This window comes from Loxodonta africana, chromosome 4 (genome assembly GCF_030014295.1).
Source record: "Loxodonta africana isolate mLoxAfr1 chromosome 4, mLoxAfr1.hap2, whole genome shotgun sequence".
Lineage (NCBI taxonomy): Eukaryota > Metazoa > Chordata > Mammalia > Proboscidea > Elephantidae > Loxodonta > Loxodonta africana.
This window is the reverse complement of record NC_087345.1, coordinates 163,371,601-163,394,254: the sequence shown is the minus strand read 5'-3', so window position 1 is coordinate 163,394,254 and position 22,654 is coordinate 163,371,601. Positions and strand designations below refer to the sequence as shown.

The window sequence follows — 22,654 nt, the reverse complement described above, 5'->3', positions numbered from 1 at the left end:
GGAGAAGCTGTCATGGTCTGTTTCTTTATGTGGTTTGATATGGACTGCTGTCTCTGAGCCATCACTGGGAAACTAGATTTTCCAGGTAATCAGCTATAAAAAAATGCAGTCAGATCCCTATATGAATTCTCCCTCTGGCTCAGGGTATTCGGATGTTAATGGAGCCGCCTGGGGAGGGTGGGGGAGGGATCAGAGAGCTAGGAGTGTAGCACCACAGAATATAGAGCTGATCCCCGCGTTCACGGTCCGCCCCCGTCTGCCAAAATCCCGGCGGGACGGCTCCCCGGCTGGGACGCTACTCTCCCCGCTCTAAGACCAGTCACTTCCTCCTGGGGACTTCTCCCTCCGGTGCGCCGCACCGCTCGCACGAACTGGGTGGGCATCTCCCTCACGAACGGGTGGGCCCACCCCTGGGGTCTATTCAGGGGAATATAATTGGACCCCGCGCTCACGCCCCGCCCGCGCGCACCCAGATCCCAGCGGGACAGCTCCCCGGCTGGGACGCTGCTTTCACCGCTCCGAGTCCAGTCACTTCCTCCCGGGGACTTCTCCCTCCGGTGCGCTACACCGCTCGCGCGAAGTGGGTGGGCGTCTCCCGCACGAACGGGTGGGCCCGCCCCCGGGGTCTATTCAGGGGAATATAATTGGACCCCGCGCTCACGCCCCGCCCGCGCACGCCCAAATCCCAGTGGGACGTCTCCCCGGCTGAGACGCTGCTCTCCCCGCTCCAAGACCTGTCACTTCCTCCTGGGGACTTCTCCCTCCAGTGCGCCGCGCCGCACGCGCGAACTGGGTGGGCGTCTCCCGCACGAACGTGTGGGCCCCGCCCCGGGGTCACTTTAGGGAAATATAGCTGATCCCCCCGCTCGCGCCATGCCCACTCCCCGCCAAACTCCCGGCGGGAAGGCTCCCCGGCTGGGACACTGCTCTCCCCGCTCCAAGATCAGTCACTGCCTCCCGGGTGCTTCTCCCTCCGGGTGCGCCGCTGCACCGCCCACGCCAACCAGCTAGACTCCCTCCCGGGATGGGTTCGGGGGGGTGGTAGGGCTGGGCCCCGTGTCTGTGCCATCTGCCCCCCTGGGCTCTGCCCCAAATTCGGCTCCAAAGGTCACCTGCCTGGTGCGCTGGCTCCTAGTTCTGAAAACTGTCGCTGTCTGCCCGTATTTGTTCGTTTTCCGTCTCTAAGTCTGTGTTTGTTGTTCAGAGTTCGTAGATTGTTATGTATGTGATCTATTCACTTGTTTTTCCGAGTCTTTGTTGCAAGAGGGATCCGCGGTAGCGTCCACCTAGTCCGCCATCTTGGCCCCGCCAGCCTGGTCACTGTTCTTTATCGATGCGTAGTATTCCATTGTGTGAATATACCACAATTTATTTACCCATTCATCCGTTGACGGACACCCTGGTTGCTTCCAGCTTTTTGCTATTGTAAACAGAGCTGCAATAAACATGGGTGTGCATATATCTGTTTGTGTGAAGGCTCTTGTATTTCTAGGGTATATTCCGAGGAGTGGGATTTTTGGGTTGTATGGTAGTTCTATTTCTAACTGTTTAAGATAACGCCAGATGGATTTCCAAAGTGGTTGTACCATTTTACATTCCCACCAGCAGTGTATAAGAGTTCCAATCTCTCCGCAGCCTCTCCAACATTTATTATTTTGTGTTTTTTGGATTAATGCCAGCCTTGTTGGAGTGCAGTACCATCAGTTCTTGATCATATGCTACCTTCTGAAATGGTTGAACATTGACCAGTGAAATGGTTGAACACTGACCAGTTCTTTTTGGTATAGTGACTGTATATTCTTTCCATCTTCTTTTGATGTTTCCTGCATTGTTCAATATTCTGCCCATATAATCCTTCAATATTGCAACTTGAGGCTTCAATTTTTTCTTCAGTTCTTTCAGCTTGAGAAATGCTAAGCGTGTTCTTTTCTTTTGGTTTTCTAACTCCAGGTCTTTGCACATGTCATTATAATGCTTTACTTTGTCTTCTGTGCTGTCCTTTGAAATCTTCTGTTCACCTCTTTTACTGCATCATTTCCTCCATTTGCTTTAGCCATGCGATGCTCAAAAGCAAGTTTCAGAGTCTCTTCTGGGATCCGTTTGGCCTGTTCCTTCTTTCCTGTCTTTAATGACCTTTTACTTTCTTCGTATGATATCTTTGATGTCATGCCACAACTCATCTGGTCTTCTGCCATCATTGTTCGATGTGTCAAATCTATTCTTGAGATGGTCTCCAAATTCAGGTGGGATATATTCAACCTGTTCTGGTTCTTGTGGACTTAGTTTAATTTTCTTCAGTTTCAACTTGAACTTTCATATGAGCAATTGATGGTCTGTTCTGCAATTGGCCCCTAGCCTTGTTCTGACTGATGATATTGAGTTTCTCTGTCATTTTTTTTCACAGGTATAGTCAAGTTGATTCATTTGTATTCCATTTGGTAAGGTCCACTTGTATGATTGCTGTTTATGTTGTTGAAAAAAGGTATTTGCAATGAAGAAGTCGTTGATCTTGTAAAATTCTATCATGTGATCTCTGGCATTGTTTTTTTCACCAGGGCCATATTTTCCAACTTCCAATCCTTCTTTGTTTCTAACTTTTGCATTCCAATCATCAAGTAATTATCAATGCATCTAGATTGCGTGTTTGATCAATTTCAGACTGCAGGATTTAATAAAATCTTCAACTTCCTTATCTTGGCATTAGTGGTTGATGCATAAATTTGAATAGTAGTTGCATTAACTGGTCTTGCATGTAGGCGTATAGATGTTGACCTGTCACAGCGTTGTACTTCAGGATAAATCTTGAAATGTTCTTTTTGTTGATGAATGTGATGCCATTCCTCTACAATTTGTCTTCCCAGCATAGTAGACCACATGATTGTCTGATTCAGAATGACCAATACTTGTTCATTTCAGCTCACTAATGCCTAGGATAGTGATCTTTATGTATTCCATTTCATTTTTGATGACTTTCAATTTTCATAGATTCGTATTTCGTATATTCCACGCTCCAATTATTAATGGATGTTTGCAGCTGTTTCTTCTTCTTTTGAATTGTGCCATATCAGCAAATGAAGGTCCTGAAAGCTTGACTCCATCCATGTCATTAAACTTGACTCTGCTTTGAGGAGGCAGCTCTTCCCCAGTCATATTTTGAATGCCTTCCAACTTGATTGGCTCATCTTCCAGCCCTGTATCAGACAGTGTTCCGCTGCGATCCATAAGGTTTTCACTGGCCAGTTTTTTCAGAAGTGGACTGCCATGTCCTTCTTTCTAATCTTAGTCTGAAAGCTCAGCTGAAAGCTCAGCTGAAACCTCTTCATCATGGGTGAACTTGCTGGTATTTGAAATACTGGTGGCATGGGCTTCCCAGTTTCATAGCAACATGTAAGCCACCAAAGTACAACAAACTGACAGGCGCGTGGGGAACAAAATATATAAAAACATTATAATTTCAACGTGTAATCAAATTTTTAAAAATTTCTGAGATATTTCACATTCTATCTTTTTGTACTAAACCAAAAAACCAAACCCATTGCCATCAAGTCAGTTCTGACTCATAGCGACCCTACAGGACAAAGTAGAACTGCCCCATAGGGTTTCCAAGGAGCACATGGTGGATTCAAACTGCCAGCCTTTTTGGTTAGCAGCTGTAGCATCTAACCATTACGCCACTAGAGTGTCCACTTTTTCTACTAAGTCTTCAAAATCTTTTGTGCTTTTTGCAGTTATACTTCTAGCACATCTCAATTTACATACTAAATTTTCATTGAAAATACTTGATCTGTTTTTAGATTTCATAAAAGTTTACAGTTAAGAAGTAGATTGATGTACCCAAATTGTTCCAGACTTACTTAAATATTTTCCAGTAACAGAATTATCAGTTTTTAAACTCTAAATGTAAATGAATTAAAGTTAAGTAAAATAAAAATTTAGTTTCTTAATTTAATTTAATTTCTTAATTGCACCAGCACATTTTAAATACTCAAATATGGCCCACCCTTAGAGACAGTTCTGTGTTGTGTAGATAGATCTAAATATTTTGGGATAAAGGCACTGATTGCTGTTTCTGTTTTGTCAGGGACATATTTGGCAGTTTTCAATTTTTTTCAAGTGTGTGTTTTGTTGTTGCTGTTGTTTTGTTTTTTAGGTTGTTTCAATTGTGCTAGATGTTATGTCCTTGGTTATCTGAATATTTTGTCCTTATTTTCTTTGGCTTATCAAAGCTGTGCATGTTGCTCTTCTAGGGACAACAGTGTCCAAGTCTCCATGAATAAGCCTGTCCAATAAGATTATTTTCAGGTAATCAATTTAATTTAAATTGATTACTTACTTTTGCTGATTTACATTTTATAATTCTGTCAATGCTATTTATTAATCTACTCTGTGAGGTCTTTGATGATGTTTCAACCAAGAAATCACCACAGCGTTCCTACTTTGTAATTATGACTTGAGCTTGCCTGTTCTCCCTGTTTATTCTGAAACTCATCCATCAAATATATTGCCAGCTATGAAAGTCATTATCCTCTGCTGTCATCTATTTTGATTATTATAATATCTTTAACTAAATTATTTAAAAAAGAGATCGCCAGATGCAGTTCTATTTGTGTGCCAGTCTGTAGGCTCCTTAAAATGCCAATCAGGGATTCCAAAGTCATCCTTTTTTCCTAGTCACTTCTGCTACTTCTGCATAGCTCTTAATAAGCGTTACTTTCCTTTGGACTGAATAATTACCAATCTTTTTGCCTTTGACTTCTTTTGTAATTTCATAAGTAGCTGAGGAAAAGAGGTAGATCTTTATATTGACTGTTCTTGCTTTTGGCTATCGTTTTAAATAAATCTGGTATAAGAAAGATAATACATTAAGGTCAGAGGTGTTAAAAATTTTATGCTGAGAGAAAAACAACAAAGACAAAAATTAAAGAATTGACAATAGAATTCTATAGTTGGAAGAGACTTCACCAATATTTAACCTATCCCCTCATATAGGAATGTCTTTTGTACCACTCCCATAGATGGTCATCCAGCCTGTTTGATTATGTCTAACATTGGGAATTATGAAACAGCTTCTTTTAAGTTTTTAAATAATAGTCAGTAAAAGTTTTATTCTTATGGAAACCTGAAATTATAATTCTTATACCTGCTTTCAGCTTTTATTAACAGTCTTGCTTCTGGAGAACCCCTGAATATTTACTCTCTCTAAAGTATTTTTCTGAAATGCCTTCAAATAAAATACATAAGGGAAATAATTATTTGTTGATTTCCCCCACAGTAGTGGGATTATTTAAACAAAAAACACAGGTTTTTAGAAATTTGGCTTTTATGATCACCCAACTCAGGAAATTCTAGTATACAAATCCTTGACACTTTTTTTCTGCTCCAAAATATCAGTGACGTGTAATTCTTATTTATGGATTTGAATATATCAAGCAGCTCCTAGAGTATGGAGCTCTGCTTGCCCCCAAAGAACTTGACAAAGATTATTATTTTGGGTTGAAGGTTAAAAGGCAAATTGAGGGGCCTATTTGATTTCATGGTCTTTATGTATACATCAGGTCCACCCTAGAGTAGACCCAAGCTGCCATAGTTATAGTTGTCTTGGTTTACAGTTACTGCAAGTACATTGAGCATGGTTTAAGGTTACTATAAATAATTTCCTTGGCTCCTTCAAAGTCAGAAACACAGAATTTCTGAAAGTTGGAAAAATAAGGTGATTTAGGATATGCCAACTTTGATAATGTGGACCACAAGATTAATTTATCATAATTGTGCCCAGAAGTTTTTAAAAAATATTTTATTGTGTTTTCAGTGAAGATTTACACAGAAATTCAGTTCCAATTTGTCAGTTGGTATACAGTTTGTTCAGTGACATGCTATAGGATCTTAAAGCAGGGCCCTTGTGTACAGTTGTACAGGTTATGTGTCTGGTTGAAGTCTATCTTTGTGATATTAAAATGTTTTAGACTTTGGGATTATAATGAAGAATTGCACAGAGGCAATTAAACTGTGAAGTAAATACTCTTTTCTTGTAGTTAAAATATTTTATTTCTGTAGGTGGAGTTTAATTTCTAGGCTCATCTTAAGTGAGAGTTTCTCCTTGTTTCATCCCTCTTTAGTGGCCTTACAATTACTTTTACTTCTATACATGAACTAGGTCTTATATAGGCAGCTTAGGGCTCCCTCCTGAGGTTATATTGGGGCCATTGCAGATCGAGATGGCAAGCCAGCAGGTCCCTTGGCCTCATCTTGGCTGCTGGGCTGAAACTGCCACCTCTTAATATCTCAGATACGTAATAGTTTACAAGTTGTAGCCTCAGGCAGTGACCTTCTTACCTTTTTTTCACAGGTGGTGGAGTCCCACTGCAATACCTGGTTTCAAGCATTGAGCCTGGCTCTGATCCCAGGTGTCTTGTAGAGTACTTTTAGTTCTCATGACTCAATGGGAGTCAAACTCTTGGTCTCTTCTGCTTGTTTCTAGGCCCAGAGCCCAGTAGGTCTATAGCTTAAGCCCTGTTTTTTGACTATAAGTTTCTACTCTTTTTGTCTGCAGAGATACTTAACTAGTTGTTCATTTGTTTTTAAATATGTTTATAATTTTCTCTTTAAATTTTATCATTGGTACATATTTGGAATCGGGTGTGGGACGAAGTCCCTAAAATATTCGCAGTGCTGTTTTGACTCTGTAAGACTTTTTAAAGCTATATTTCTTTGGTAATTATTATTATTTTTTAATGCTAGCTTTCCTGAACCTTAATTACTTATCATCCAGAAGTATAGTCAGGTCTATTATTCACAGCAGTATAAGAGGCTGTTACTTAGGCTTTAAAAGGGCTAATATACCATTAGGTCTGTGTCCTTTTCTGACCACTAGGAAACCCTGGTGGCGTAGTGGTTAAGTGCTACTGCTGCTAACCAAGAAGTTGGCAGTTTGAATCTGCCAGGTGCTCCTTGGAAACTCTATGGGGCAGTTCTACTCTGTCCTATAGGGTCACTAGGAGTCGGAATCGACTCGACGGCAGTGGGTTTGGTTTTGGTTTTTGGTTATTCCCAGACTTTATCCAGTTTAACATGGCAGTAGTCTGCGAGGTGGTAAAGCAGGCAAGTAAAGTTTCTGAAACAACCTCTTCCCACAGAGCTTTGAATATGGCAATAAGTAGGTCCATTAGCTGAGCTGTGTGACTTGCGGTGACATGTATGGCCTGTGTTATTGGGAATGCCCAGGGGAGAGTCCTTGGACTGTTTTGAAACTAGTTAGAAAAGTATGCTAGGTAGCGAGGTATATATTATAACTCAAGGAGGTGTCAGAAAAACCATAGGCTATACAAAATTAATAGTCCCAAAGTTAAATTGTATGCTGGTAATTTCATATTGACTCCTTTTAAATATAACCTCTTAAAGAAACCCGTTCCAGGCATAAATAACACTTTGTTTTCTTATATTCAGTCTTCAAAGATTCACAAAACAAAACAGGACAGTGAGGGTTAGCTTTGCCGAAAACGGTTTTAATAATCAACTTGATGGAAAATGCTAAAATCATAGAATTTTAACAAAAGCTTCATAGAGTTAAGAGTAATTCTTAATTGAAGCTTTAAGCAGTTTATATAATACACATTTGCAATGTACTTTATTTTAGGGAAATAAGTGTATAATTCACATTTACAAGATAAGATAAAGGGTTCTTTCATTTGGATTCATAGGCTTTAAAATATAATCAGTTTACATGCAATTTGAGAAACACGTTTTTAAATTATTATATACCTTTAATATTGAGTTGCTAATTTAAGGAATCTTCAAAGCTAATAATGTGGAAGAGAACAATGGTGTAACGATCTTTCAAAAGACATTTTTACTGACAGATAATCATTGTTGCCTTTCTAACAAGGATAATAATACTTGGTCTTTGCAGCAATCTTCTGAAGTAATGTTTCTAAACTTTTTGCGACAGAATAGAATATACACAGTTATCTAAACTATGTTATGAAATCCTGATAACAAAGGCTGTTTTTCATGTATGTTAATTTATTAGTTCTTTTTACAGCATTACTGATAGCAGTAAAGAATTAGAAACAGTCAATTTTTAATAGGAGAATATTTAAATTATGGTACATTCTTCGTGTGATACGCAATTATAATAATATATGCGAAAACTGCTTAGTAACATGGATAAGTACTTAAAACGTGAAAAAATACTTATAATGCAGGTGGGAAAAAAGCCAGTTATTAATTTGCATTCGCATTTGTTTATGTGTATTCACATTTAATCACATTTGATTGCAACTTTGTAAGAATTACATATGTGCATGAGTCTCTGGATGGTGCAGATGGCTAAGTACTAAGCTACTATCCAAAAGTTTGGCAGTTCATACCCACCCAGAAATGCCTCAGAAGAAAGGCCAGGTGACCTGCTTCCAAAAGATTCCAGTCATGAAAATCCTATGGAGCGCACTTCTACTCTGACACAAATGGAGCCGCCATGAGTCAGAATCAATGGTGACTGGTATATATATGTACAAAAGCTAGACAGAAACATGGACTGATGAAAACAGTTTGAATTGTGGGATTGGTGGAAACATTTTATTTAGGAGTGTGTATTTCATTTAGGGTTCCATTGTTGTGTCCCATTCAAGTCAATTCCAACTCATAGTGTCGCTATAGGACAGAATAGAACTACCTGTAGGGTTTCCTAGCCTGTAATCTTTACAGGAGCAGATTGCCAGTTCTTTTCTCCTGCTAAGTGGCTGTTGGGTTCAAACTGCCAACCTTTTGGTTAGCAGCCGAGCACTTAACCATTGCATCACCAGGACTCCTTAGAGTTCTGTTTATGTTTCTAATATTAATATAAATTCTATCATGTTGAAAAGAAGTGTGTTATATAATTAAATCGTGATTAGATTAACTAAATTAATGACAGATATCCTCATATTTATGAGATAAATTTATTGATATTTTCAGTTTCCTTTAACCTATAACTTATTTGAAATTATAAGGGAGAAAGTACATAAAGCAAACAACTTTGTACTAAAATTTTTTACCTTTAGATGAACTCATAATATAGAAATATGTGTTCATTTTGTTATTTAAAAAATTTCACCAACTAATTTCTAATGATTATTTCAAGGAACAAGAAACTACCTCATCATAATTTCATTCTGTAGTCATTTGAAAAATTAATAGCCTGGGTTAAATGAAGTAAATTTATGGTCTGTGATGAATAAAAGTGGTTGTAAATATACTTTTTACAAGCTATAAGTTCTACATTCTCGTAAACAAACACCATAGCATCCCAGTCAATAAAGCCAACTAATGGGGTCTTGAGGTTGAGACCACAGTTTGGTGTCTCTAATCTTTGTGTTATCTCTCTGAATGCTTTTATATATATCTCTTCAATTCAGTATTGTAGATATTACTGAACAACCAGCTTTTTTATAGGCTATTTATGGCCCTGAAATTCTCACAGTGCTTGTAGTTTAGAATTGTGCTATCCAGTATTGTAGCCATTAGCCATGTATGGCTGTTGAGCACTTGAAATGTGGCCATTTTGCCTAACCAGGGTTTCCACTTTGACTAAGAGTGTGAGTTTAAAATTTTATTTAATTTTAAAATTAAGTTTACAAACAGAAACAGTGTAATGTTACATATATTTTATCACATACAAAAAAGGAAGAAGTGCAAAATATTTTTCCATTTAATGCAAGTTTATTGCTGTTTCACTTTAACCATCAAAAATTTAGCTTATTGATAAAAAAGCTTAGCTTATCGAGATGTGCTATAAGTGTAAAATATACATTGCATTTTGAAGACTTAGTATAAAAAAGTAAAATATTTCCTTAATAATTTTTAATATTGATTATTGGTTGAAAAGATAGTATTTTGGGTATATTAGTTTAAATAAAATATACCATATTTTGGAAACCCTGGTGGCGTAGTGGATAAGTGCTATGGCCACTAACCAAAGGGTCTGCAGTTCGAATCCACCAGGCGCTCCTTGGAAACTCTATGGGATAGTTCTACTCTGTCCTATAGGGTCGCTATGAGTCGGAGTTGACTTGACGGCACTGGTTTTTTTTTTTTAATACCATATTTTTGCACAAATAATGCATGCCTTCTGTGTTTATTTGCCATCCACGCCCTCCTCCTGCGAGGCACCCTCACAAACACCGCCAGGACAGTCGTCTTGCACATGTTGCTATAAGAAAATTAGCATGGCATGCTTACAAAAATACCTCATGGGGGTAGGGCACCATCACAAACAAACAACAGAAGGCGCACGTTATTTGCATTAAATACGGTATTATTAAAATTAATTTCACCTGTTTCTTTTTACCTTTTTTTAATATGGCTGTTAGAAAATTTTTAATTACACGTGTAGCCCACATTATATTTCTGTTGGACAGCACTTTAGAGCAGGGGTCAACAAACTACAACCGACCCCTAGCTAAGACTCCTGATTTAGGGCATTGGGTTCCAAGGAGGGAACAGATGCTTATATTGCCCAGGGGTGCCAAAGATAATTGTTGGGTTCAGGAAGAAAATATTAAAATTTCTGTTTACTTTATTTTTATCTTATCCTTTAAGATTTTATATTTTGATATGTTTTTTAATATAGCGTATATTAGTGCATAATAGACTGCATATAAATAAATAGATAAAATTTCAATGCAAATATTACAACTTAAAAATTTTTTTTTCTTGATGAGGCATATGATCAAAAGTATTTGGAGGCCACAATTTAGAGGATGCTGTAAAAAAATAAGGGATTGGAGGCAGAACTTTTAGAATGACAATGAGGAGCTCTGCAAATCTCCCCCCCAAAACATAATAAAGCTAAAAAAAAAAAAAAATGACCAAAAACAACCATTTCACGACTCTGAAAATCAACTAAAAGCATTACAATAAATTTAGAAACATTCATTAAATACATATATATATGTTTGTGTGTATGTGTATATATATATATATTTTTATATATATATATAGTGAACTTCAGGTAAGATCAGTGGCTGTCCATGGCATTTTAGCCTCAGGCTACTCCCATCCTTCTCAAGTCCGTCTGTGAGGTAGGTCTACCAGGGAGAATCAAACTCTTAAATCCAGCAGCTTCACTGCTGGATGGGGGTGGCTTGATTTGGAGTAAAGTGTGGAAAAATCTCATATCCTGGGTGTAGTTAGGAATAGTAGCTATCTCAGTGACAAACAAATAGGGAAGGCCGAGATTGCAGCCTTTCTGAGATTGTGATCTTGTTTGGGGCAGCAGTAAGAGAGTAGACTAGAAAGCAAATCAACAGATCCAGGGAATGAGACAGTCATGATGGGCCTTGATAAGATTAGATATATCTGTGATGCTCTGTAAGGCTATGCATATGCACAAGCCTGCATGCACACTGAGGAAGTGTGCCAGAGAGTGCCCTAGCTATTCACACATTCCTGGCTGAACATGAGGCCTTGTGCACATGTAAACAAAATGCAAGAGGGTCCAGTGGAAAGTAAAAGTCTAGGAAGACTTGCAAAATGCCTAAGCTTTCAATACATTACCCAGTTGACACAGATCAGTTGTCAAAAGGTGGAAGACTTACTGGCCCAAGATGTTTGAGCACAATCTCAGACCAATGATTGGCTCATCACTATGACATGCTGCTAAAGGGGCAATATCTAGAAAGCCAGGCTTAAAAATAAAAACAAAAAAACAAACAAACAAAAACTGAGCAGAGATTTCAGTGACTGTATACTGCAGGAAAGACAGACTCCATATACTTAGGCAAGTCACTAAACAAACAAACAAAAATAGCAACAACAATCTCCAAGGGGGTGGAGAAGAATCAGAATCTAGAGCTACTAGATTAATATCAAAATGTCAGGCTCTCAACAAAAATTATGAAACACGTAAAGAAACGAAAATGTGACAGAAAAAGAGTAGTCAGTAGAAAATGTCATTATATGGGCACAAATGTACTCAGCAGGCAAAAGCTTCAAAGCTGTTATTATAAATATGTTCAAAGGCAAAAGGCTATGCTTCAAGTATAAAGAAAACTATGATGACAGTGATTTAGCAAAGAGACAATATCAATAAAGAGATAGAAATTATTTTAAAAAAAAAAAAGAAGAACCAAATGGAAATTCTGGAGTTTGAAATGAAAAATTCACTAGATGGTATCAATAGCAGATTTGAGATGATAGAAGAAAACATCAGTAAGCTTGAAGATACATCAGTAGAGATTATTCGAAATGTAAAACAGAAAGAAGAAGAGAATGAAAAATACATATACTCAAAGACCTGTGGGAAACAATCAGGTATAACAGCCTATGTGCAGTGAGAAGCCCTGAAGAAGAGGAAAGAAAAAGAAAGAGGCAGAAAAAGTATTTGAAGAAATAATGGCTGAAAACTTCCCAAATTTGACTAAAAAAATTATTCTACACATTCAAGAAGCTGAATTCATCAGGAATATATAACAATTACAAACATATACACACCTAATAACAGAGATCTAAGATACATGAAGCAAAAATGACAAATTTCAAAAGGAAAAATAGAAAATCAACAATAATTTTATACCCTTCTCTCAATAATTGACAGAATACCTATGCAGAAGATTGTCAAGGATATAGAACAATATTAGCAACCACGCTGACCTGTCTGACATCTGCAGAACACTCCACCTAACAACAGCAGACTGTCTACACATTTTTTATAAGCTCACATAGAACATTCTCAGGATAGTCCATATGCTAGACCATACAACAAACTTCAATACATTTAAAATGGTTGCAGTCATACAAAGTGTGTTTTTAAACCACAATGGAATTAAATTAGAAATAAATAAATTTCGTATGTTGTTGTTGTTAGGTGCCGTTGAGTCGATTCCGACTCATAGCGACCCTATGCACAACAGAATGAAACACTGCCTGGTCCTGCGCCATCCTCACAATTGTTGTTATGCTTGAGCTTGTTGTTGGAGCCACTGTGTCAGTCCACCTCGTTGAGGGTCTTCCTCTTTTCCGCTGACCCTGTACTCTGCCAAGCATGATGTCCTTCTCCAGGGACTGATCTGTCCTGACAACATGTCCAAAGTATGTAAGACGCAGTCTCTCCATCCTTGCTTCTAAGGAGCATTCTGGTTGTACTTCTTCTAAGACAAATTTGGTATAGCCCCAAATATTTGTAACGTAAACAGCATATTTCTAAATTGGTTATGGGTCAAAGAAGAAAAAAGGAAAGTAAAACGTATTTTGAACTGAATGAAAATGAAAACAACATATGAACATTTGTGGGATCCAGGTAAAGCAGTACTTAGATGGAAATTTCTAGTTTTAAATACCTATACCTAGACTAGAAAAGAAAGATTTCAAATATGTAACCTAAGCTTCTGCTTTAAGACACTTAGAGGAAAAAAAGCAAACTAAACTTAAAGCAACCAAAAGGAAGGAAATAATAAAGATTAGAGCAAAAATCAGTGAAATATAAAATAGGAAAATGAATAAGACAAAATTTTTTTTCTTTGAAAAGGTGAACAAAATCGATAAACTATTGCCTGGGTTGACCAGGAAGAAAAGAGAGACAACATAAATTACCAATATGATAGAGTCCCACCAAGCCAGTGGCTGGAGCAATACCAGGTGTGCTGGCCAGGATCACAGGCGATGAAACAGCCCCAAATTGCCCTTGGAAAGGTTTGATTGGGATTCCGCCCCCCCCCCCCCAAAAAAACAGATTTTACAAGCTGGGTTGATTAAGCCAAGTGTTTAATAAAGAGAAATTTATGTACAGAAGGCAGCACTGAATTCCACCACAGACCTGTGAGGCGCTGATAATTACGTGGGTTATAATGTTCATGCTCTGGCAATCTTTGTTCTAAAAGCTTATACACTCTTAAGAGTGAGTGCATTACAAAAGGGAAAGGATTGTGACTCTGCTGGGGGTGGGGGGAAACAGTACGCCTTGAAACTGTTTGGGAAATGGTTCTAGGGAGTGTTTACTGAATAATGGTTGCATTTATACTTGAAGGCAGTTAATCTGGGTATATGGGCAGCTGTTTAATGTCTCTGTGTAACTATGGGATGGGGTTGTTGCCTGGTCAGCTACGCTGGTTCACTGCCAGATTCTTCGTCGGGCAAGATCCATGTTGGATATGTCTAAACTCCACACAACTTCAGAATGAAATTAAAAGGATAGAAGAGAATACTATGAAAAACATTCCCAACAAATTAAACAACTTAGACGAAATGGACTGTGATGGTTAATTTTTATGTCAGCTTGGCTAGGCTATGATTCTCAGTGGTTTGGCAAATACTGAAGTGGATACTCATCCTTAATATAATATAATGAATGTAATCACTGTCCTTGAGAGCTTGTTTGGAGGTTCTAGAAGATGGAAGGAATACACAGAGTCACTGTACCAGCCATTTCAGGAGAGAGTATTTGATCAAGAACTGATGACACTGAAGGAAGTCCAAGCTTCAGGTGCAGAAGGCGTTGGCGAAAAACAAGGCTCTAGGAATTGACAGAGTACCAGTTGACTAACGCTGGAAGTGCTCACTTGTCTATGCCAAGAAATTGTCTATGCTTGGTCAACTGACAGGAAGAAATTCCTATATGTGCCCATTCCAAAGAAAGGTGATTCAACAGAGTGCAGAAATTATTGAACAATATCATTGTTATCATATGCAAGTAAAATTTTGCTGAAGATAATTAAAAAATGGTTGCAGCAGTACATTGCCAGAGAACTGCCAGAATTTCAAGCTGGATTAAGAAGAAGCCATAGAATGAGGGATATAATTGCTGATATTAGATGGATCTTGGCTGAAAGCAGAGAATACCAGAAAGATGTTTAACTGTGTTTTACTGACTGTGCAAAGGCATTCAACTCTGTGGATCATAACAAATTACGGATAACATTGTGAAGAATGGGAATTCCTGAACATTTAATTGTGCTCAGGAGGAAACTGTACGTAGATCAAGAGGCAGTCATTTGAACAGAACAAGGGGATACTGTGTAGTTGAATATCAGAGAGGGTTTGTGCCAGGGGTGTGTCCTTTTACCATACTTATTCAGTCTGTATACTGAGCAAATACTTTGAGAAGCTGTACTATATGAGGAAGAACTTGGCATCAGGATTGGAGGAAGACTAACAACCTGTGATATGCAGATGACATAACCTTGCTTGCTGAAAGTGAAGAGAACTTGAAGCACTTACTGATGGAGACCAAAGGCTACATACAGCCTTCAGTATGGATTACACCTCGACGTAAAAAAACCAAAAAACCAAACCTGTTGCCCTCAAGTTGATTCTGACTCATAGTGACCCTATAGGACAGAGTAGAACTGCCCCATAGAATTTCCAAGGAACGCCTGGTGGATTCGAACTGCTGACCTTTTGGTTAGCAGCTATAGTGCATAACATAAAATAAAAATCCTCACAACTGGACCAGTAAGCAACATCATGTTAAATGGAGAAAATATTGAAGTTGTCAAGGATGCATTTTAGTTGGATCCACAATCAACACCCATGGAAACAGCAATCAAGAAATCAAACAACGTATTGCATTGGGCAGATCTCCTTCAAAAGACCTTTTTAAAGTGTTAAAAAGCAAGCATGTCACTTTGAGGACTAAAGTGTGCCTACTCCAAGCCATGATATTTTCAGTTGCTTCATATGCATGTGAAAGCTGGACAATAAAGGAAGGCTGAAGAAGAATCGATGCATCTAAATTATGGTGTTGACAAAGAATATTGGATGTACCATGGACTGCCAGAAAAACGAACAAAACTGTCTCAGAAGAAGTACAGCCAGAATGCTCCTTAGAAGTTAGGATGGTGAGACTTCATTTCACTTACTTTGGTCATGTCATCAGGAGGAGCCAGTCCCTAGAGAAGAACATGATGGTTGGTAATGTAGAAGGTCAGCACAAAAAAGGAAGACCCTCAGTGAGATGGATTTACACAGTGGTTGCAGTAATGGGTTCAAACATAGCAACGATTATGAGGATGATGCAGGACTGGGCAGCATTTCATTCTGTTGTACGTAGGGTCAGTATGAGTTGGAACTGACTTGACACCTAACAACAAAAACAGCAATTGCCTTTCATGATGTGATCTGATGTGATCAGCCAATTACTTGAAATGGGAGTTTCCTTGGGGGTATGGCCTGCTTCCAGTTTATGAATGGATGTCCTGACAAAGCTCACTCTCTCTTGACCCTGCACTGGTCACACTGGGATAGGAAAAAAAAAAAATGATGTAAGCCTGCAAAAATCTCCAGCCTGCCACCTGACCTGCAGATTTTGGATTCGCCAGCCCCCACAGTCCTGTGAGCCAGCAGATCTATGGATTTGGGACTTGTCAGCCCCCACAATTGCATGAGTCATTTCCTTGAAGTAAATTTCTCTCTTTCTCTCTCTATACACACACACACACGCACGCACACACACACGCACACACACATGCACACACACTGGTTTTGCATCTCTAGAGAACCCAGACTGAGACTTGGGTAAAGTCCATTTACCAAAAAATGCATCAAGAGATAGAAAATCTGAATAGGTCTATAACAAGTTAGAAAATTGAATTAGTACTTAAAATTTTCCCATGTAGAAAAGACCAGGTCCAGATGACTTCATTGGTGAATTCTGTCAAATATTTAAAGAGAAATAATTACGATCTTCTACAAACTCTTCCAGAAAATAGAAGTGGAGGGAATACTTCCCAACTCCTTCTATGAGGTAAGTTTTACATTGATATTAATGCATAATCTGTGGGTGAAGAAAGTTTTGATTATCAAAAACAATGAAGAATTGAAGGCTGAGAACAAACTTAGATGAGAGTAAGTATGAAGTAGATGATCGATGGTCCTTTTATCAATTATACCTTAGTTTGAAAGTTGTGCAAGGTTGAATGACTTGCATGATGAATGCAGATGAATTCCAGCTCACTGCCCTGTTGAAAAAATTAAAAAGCAAATGAGAATCGCTCCCTTTCCAGCATTCTGTCCTTAATTTGCTCTTCATCGTTTTCTGCTTTACGCAGGTAGACCAGATCCAAATACAGGCATTTCTGCTATAACACCATACATGGCTTCCTGGAAACCCTTGTGTTGTGTAAGATCATAGCTTGAAAATAGAGTCCCTGGGTGCGCAAACAGTTAAGCATGCAGCTGTTAAACAAAAGATTGGAGGTTCGAGTTCACCCAGAGTGCCCCAGAGGAGAAACTTGGTGATCTACTTCCAAAATATCAGCCGTTGAACATCCTGTGGAGCACAGTTCTACTCTGACACACACGTGGTTGTCATGAGTTGAAATCAATTTGATGGCAGCAGTTTTTGTTTTGTTTTTTTTTAATTCGAATTATAGGATTGGGGTAAAGCCCTCAAAATCCGTGGAGTTTCGTAATTAGAACACAAACAAAAACAACACTATACTTTAAATGAACTAATTATGCACCAGCATTTTTAGGTAGCATCATAGTCAATTCTTAAAAGCCTTTAAATTCTTGGGCTCATACTTCCTTATTTGAGATACAGGTCTTTGAGTTTATTTGAATAAAAATTCAAAATATGATCTAGAGCAGAGCTCTTTTCACTAATCCATAAGCTTAAAAATGGAAGAAATGTCTTTGCAACTTCTTCAGCTGCACTCATCGTGTGCGTTACACCTGTTGCCCTCGAATTGATTCTGACTCATAGCAAACCTTAGCTTTACATAGTGAAAACCATAGAGGTTCTTGAAGCCACTCTACCAGCTTACTACTTATTTTTTTAAAAAGGCACAATGGTTCAGTGGTCTGCTGCTAACCAAAGGGTCAGCAGTTTGAACCACCAGCCGCTCCACAGGAGAAAAGACCTGGTGATCTGCTCCTGTTAAGAGATTACAACCTAGGAAACCCTATGGGGCAATCGTTCTCTGTCCTATAGGGTTGCTATGAGTTGGATTCAGCTCGATGGGAAACAACACTTATTTAAAACAAGGCACTTCTGAAGATTTTAAAACTCTTTTTCAAAGGTTTTTACGTATTGCTCAGTTTATGGAATCTTTGAAGTATAATGTTATGATTCCTGCCGTTTACAGACAAGAAATCCTTTGGGAGCTTTGCAAGACAGAATAATAATCAATTGCTAGATTCATAGGTGTTGTCCTTCAGTACAAGGCCTCTTCTGTGCTGTCTTCTGGTTTTGCAGAGTCCTGCTGAAAGCAGTTCAAGCTTGAAGTGTTGCTTACTAGGTTCAGAGCCAGTCTTTTCACTTGCTAATTGACTTAATCATTTCGCTGAATGGAGAAGCTTACTGACTTCTGTAAATTACTTTGTCAATATATTCCGTAATGCAAAATCTTGCTTCAAGAAATATCAGAAATTCCTGTAGAGTTTTCATGTTTTCTCTCTTTGTTAAAATTTTCCTCTCTTGATGGAGATGTGCTTCTGGATAGCTGGTGGCTTTGAAACTTTTCTATTTTGTATTCTTTAATACTTCCTGAATATTGTATTACTTGCTAAAAAGAAAAATCTATCCATATATTGGTTGATGGGGAAAGAGAAAGATGGAAGGACTTTTGAACAGTAGAAGAATTTTAGAAAGAAAACTGTTGAAGCTTATCTAAATTACAAAATAAGCCAAATGTTCCTGTATAGAAAGTAGACAAACTCATTTAAATAAAAAAAATCAGTTAAATAACATCTAAATGTTGATTTGATATACAGAATGTAGAAAAATAGCCTAGGGATAGATTTTTTTCCTGCATGTCACTTGGAAAAGAAACTCCTCCATTAATTTATTATCTTTCTGTAGACTTTTCAAAGAACTTTTATACTAGATAATCATAGCAGCTTTCCGAGAGAGAGACAGAGACAGAGAGACAGAGAATGAGACAGAGAGAGGGAGAGGGACTACTGACTCTTGGGTTGTGTATGTGTGTGTGTGTGTTTAAATTTTTTTTTTTTTCATTTTTGTGGTCCCCCACATTGGAGATCAATTCTAATCTCAAATCCGAATTGGTTCCAGGGATTAGAATGATCATGGGAGAAATAGAAAGACATAGTTGTACTTCTTCAAGCCCCATAACTGCTTACTTGGGTTAAATTAATAATTACTACTTATAGAAATTATTTCTCTTTCAGGTCATTGATTGTTATTCATATTGTAGTTCATCTGGATACCTATAAAACAAGGAAGTGAATTCCTGAAGGAAACCTGGAAATAGTTGCGTTACAATAACGAAACATTGTAAATTTATTAATTAGACTATCTAAATATCAACTTTTAGCTAAATAATGTGAGTTTACTTGGCATAGTAGTCTATCGTTTTATTTTTCCTTTTTTTAAATTTGGTAATTTTCTTTTTTAAAAAAATCCCTAAGATGGAGTTATTTTGTCTGGTATTTCAGTACTAAATACCAGGAGCCTGTTTTTGTGCTTGTGAGAATATGTTAGGAGAGCAGGAGGCCAGCTTTGTGAGTATCCACCGCATTATCTTCAGATCTGCAAAGAAGCATCAGTAGGTTCTGGTTCATTTCTGAGAGGAGACCTGGGACTATCATTGCTCCTTTCTTCTGTTGCTTACCATTGGCCTCATTTCCCCATTCACGATGCTGCTTGTTTTGATTGGTTGCTTTTGCAGTGATCCTGCTAGTGTTGTTGTGGAAGACAAGAGAAATAGGGGAACCTGGTGGGTGGCCTGAATTCAAGAAAAGACCTAGAGAAAGGCAGAAGCTGCTGTGCCTGTCTCTTCCTCCACAGATTTTAACATAGCCATAGAAGTCAATAAACAGCCTCTGTAGCATGATGAAAGCAAAATTCTCCAGCTTTTTGCCTTTTGTTACTCTTTGGGAAGAGCTTATAAAAGGCAGAAAAGGGAAGTGTCCCTTATTCCTAAGATGCAGGTCTAACCTTTTCAGACTGGTATTGATTTTTGTTGGGTTAGGATATACAGTGTGTATTTCTTTAAACTCAACCTCAAAAAAGTCTGTTGGCATTTTCCCATTATTTGACTAGCATTTTAAAAATTATTACTAAGATTCAATGATAAATAACATGGCCAGGAGAAGATCTTACATGGAATTTCAGCTGATAGTAGAATGATGTGAGTGCCTTAGTAGAGAAAAGAGAGTGTTAGGATTAGTGAATAAAAGTTTATGTGGATTGCCTTTAATTTACTATTGAACAATTACATATTTTTATCCTTAGCCTGACCTCATAGAAGCAAGTCCATTCGGGTATGCCAACCTTTCACAACGTGGTCATTATCAAATATTTGCATGCCTACTTAGTATATAATGCTTTTCTAGGTGTTATAGAATACATATGACATAATCCTTGCTCTCAAAGATAATTTAAAGAAGACACAAGACTATCTCGTGGAATCAGGAAGATGAATACAATTACCAGCAGTAAACCTATTACAGTCTTTAAAATAATCTTATTATGCGGCCCTTCAAGAGGCAAAGTTTCCCTTATAAATAGTAAATTATAATTGTAGACATAACTGCTCATGTAGCAGCTGGTTCATTTGCAGACCTCTTTAGTGCACACTAAGATTTCCTTATTATGTTTTTGCTTGTCTAAATATGTTCCTCTTTCCTTGATTTTTCCTAATTTATCTAGAAAAAATATGAGGTAAATCTAACTTTTTGGAAAATCTTTTAGTCCAGAAAACTTGAGTAGTAATCAATTCATAGTTTAATAAAGGACATGTGTAGTTTGAGTTTCTGGATAACCCCTCTTACTTTGAAAGTGTTCCTTAATTAAAACCAGATGAGAGTAGCAAGGAAGATATTCAGAACACTAAATAAAATGTATGCGCCTCATGGAATTTGCAGAATTCATCAATACAACTAACAATGATTTATAATTGCATTTGGTCCTAACACATATCAGTGTAGGTCTAACGGAGGCACAGTAGTAAGATAGCTAGTATAAAACAGTAAGGTGAAAGGGTTAATTGGCCTTGCACGGTTCCATTTGCCACTCTAGTGGCACTTTCTGTTGTCTGTGTAAACACAGTTGCTAAGTACTTTCCCACCAACCCGCTACCTTTTTATTTATACAATTGAACCACCAATAAGGAATGGATCAGTTTACCAGTTGTTAGGTGTTTTCTTCCTGCCTTTTTGGCCAACTTCATGCTTTTCTTTTTTTTTTCCAGCTTTTGCTCCATACCTTCCTAATCTTTCTTTAGTCCTTACGATTTTGGTCTTTTTTGCAGCTTCTTTTTTCTCTTATCCATTGATTCAAGAGTGTGGGTATATATATATATGATTTCCCTTTTCTAGTTTTTACTCATTTATACCTCATTCCTTATCACCTCTACTCCCATTTTACCAATTCAGACCTCAAAACTTATTGCAATCCTTTCAAATAACATTTAAATATTCTTAAAAAATTAAAACATTACATTTATAGCTGAAAGCTTTGTTCGACTTTTCAATCTGAGTACCCTCACCCTGTATCCCACTGTGAGTTAATACATTAACATATATAATTTATTGTTTTATGTATGCATGTATGTATATTCATAAACACTATATGGTCTTCTTATAAATCTACATAAATGATATTCTGGAAATATATTTCTGCTTTTTTTTCACTCTATGCTATTTAAAAATTTGCTCATATTACATACCAAAACCCATTGCCATTGAGTCAATTCCTACTCATAGCAGACCCTATAGGACAGAGTAGAAATAACTGCCCCATAGGGTTTCCAAGGCTATAATCCTTACCGAAGCAAATTGCCACATCTTTCTCTTACGGAGCTGCTGGATGGGTTTGAACCACCAGCCTTTCAATTGGTAGCTGATTGTTTAACCATTGTACCAGCAGGGCTTCTTGTCCATATTACATAAAAAAAAAAAAAAAAAAAAAAAAATTTATATTACGTAGAGAGACCTAATTCAAATCTTTATTTTTCATACTATTACATTGTATTTTACATTTTAATTATCTACCTATTCATGGACATTTAAGTTATATCTAATTTTTCTCTGTTGTAAATACTACTGTAGTAAAGCACTGGGTTTGGGGTTTTTAAACAACCTTATAGATATTTTCTTGTTCACATTGCTATAGTTTTTTAGGGCAGTGTTTTCCAAACAGCATGTAGTAGAATCAATTTAGTAGGTTGGAACTTGCATTTAAAAAATGGAATGTAATAGAAAGTGTCAAAGTACATTGCACAGAACAATGTACTTGTGTATGTAATTGTGTTCTAAGTTGTGATATAAGGTATATTTTCTACTGTGGGTCTCAATCAAAAAGATTGTGATATTAAATACATTTCCTACTGTGTATCTTAGCCTGCTCTGGGGCATGTACCCACAAGTGGGTTAGCTTGATCTGGATCCTAGACTACGTAACATTGTGAACCTTGCTAGATACTGCCAAATAACTTTTCAAAGTGGCTACACTAATTTACATTCCCAACACCCTAATCAATATTTGATTTTCTAGTCAGACTTTTACATCGTCTATATTATTAAGGGTGAAAATTTTCATCTTACTTAATTTTCGATTTACTGGTAACTGGTAAGGTTGTAAATTGAAAATTAAGTAAGATGAACTTCTTCATCCTTAAGAATATAGATGATGTAAAAGTCTGACTAGAATATCAAATATTGATTAATTGGTGAAGTTGTGGAAACCCTGGTGGTGTAGTGGTTAAGAGTTTGGCTGCTA

At 37.6% G+C, this 22,654-nt stretch overlaps 1 protein-coding gene across 2 annotated transcripts in view; it reads left to right on the top strand.

Annotated features, from left to right (window-relative positions):
* DNAJC1 (DnaJ heat shock protein family (Hsp40) member C1) overlaps positions 1-22,654 on the top strand; it is a 334,787-nt gene that overhangs the window by 42,023 nt on the left and 270,110 nt on the right. Inside the window, exon 1 of one of the 2 annotated variants that reach the window (XM_064284912.1) lies at positions 16,708-16,714. The exons of the other annotated variant lie outside the window; for it this stretch is intronic. The gene's annotated coding sequence lies outside the window, so the exon portion shown is untranslated. Of the gene's footprint in view, positions 1-16,707; positions 16,715-22,654 lie in introns of those variants that run through there. 2 annotated transcript variants of the gene reach the window in all.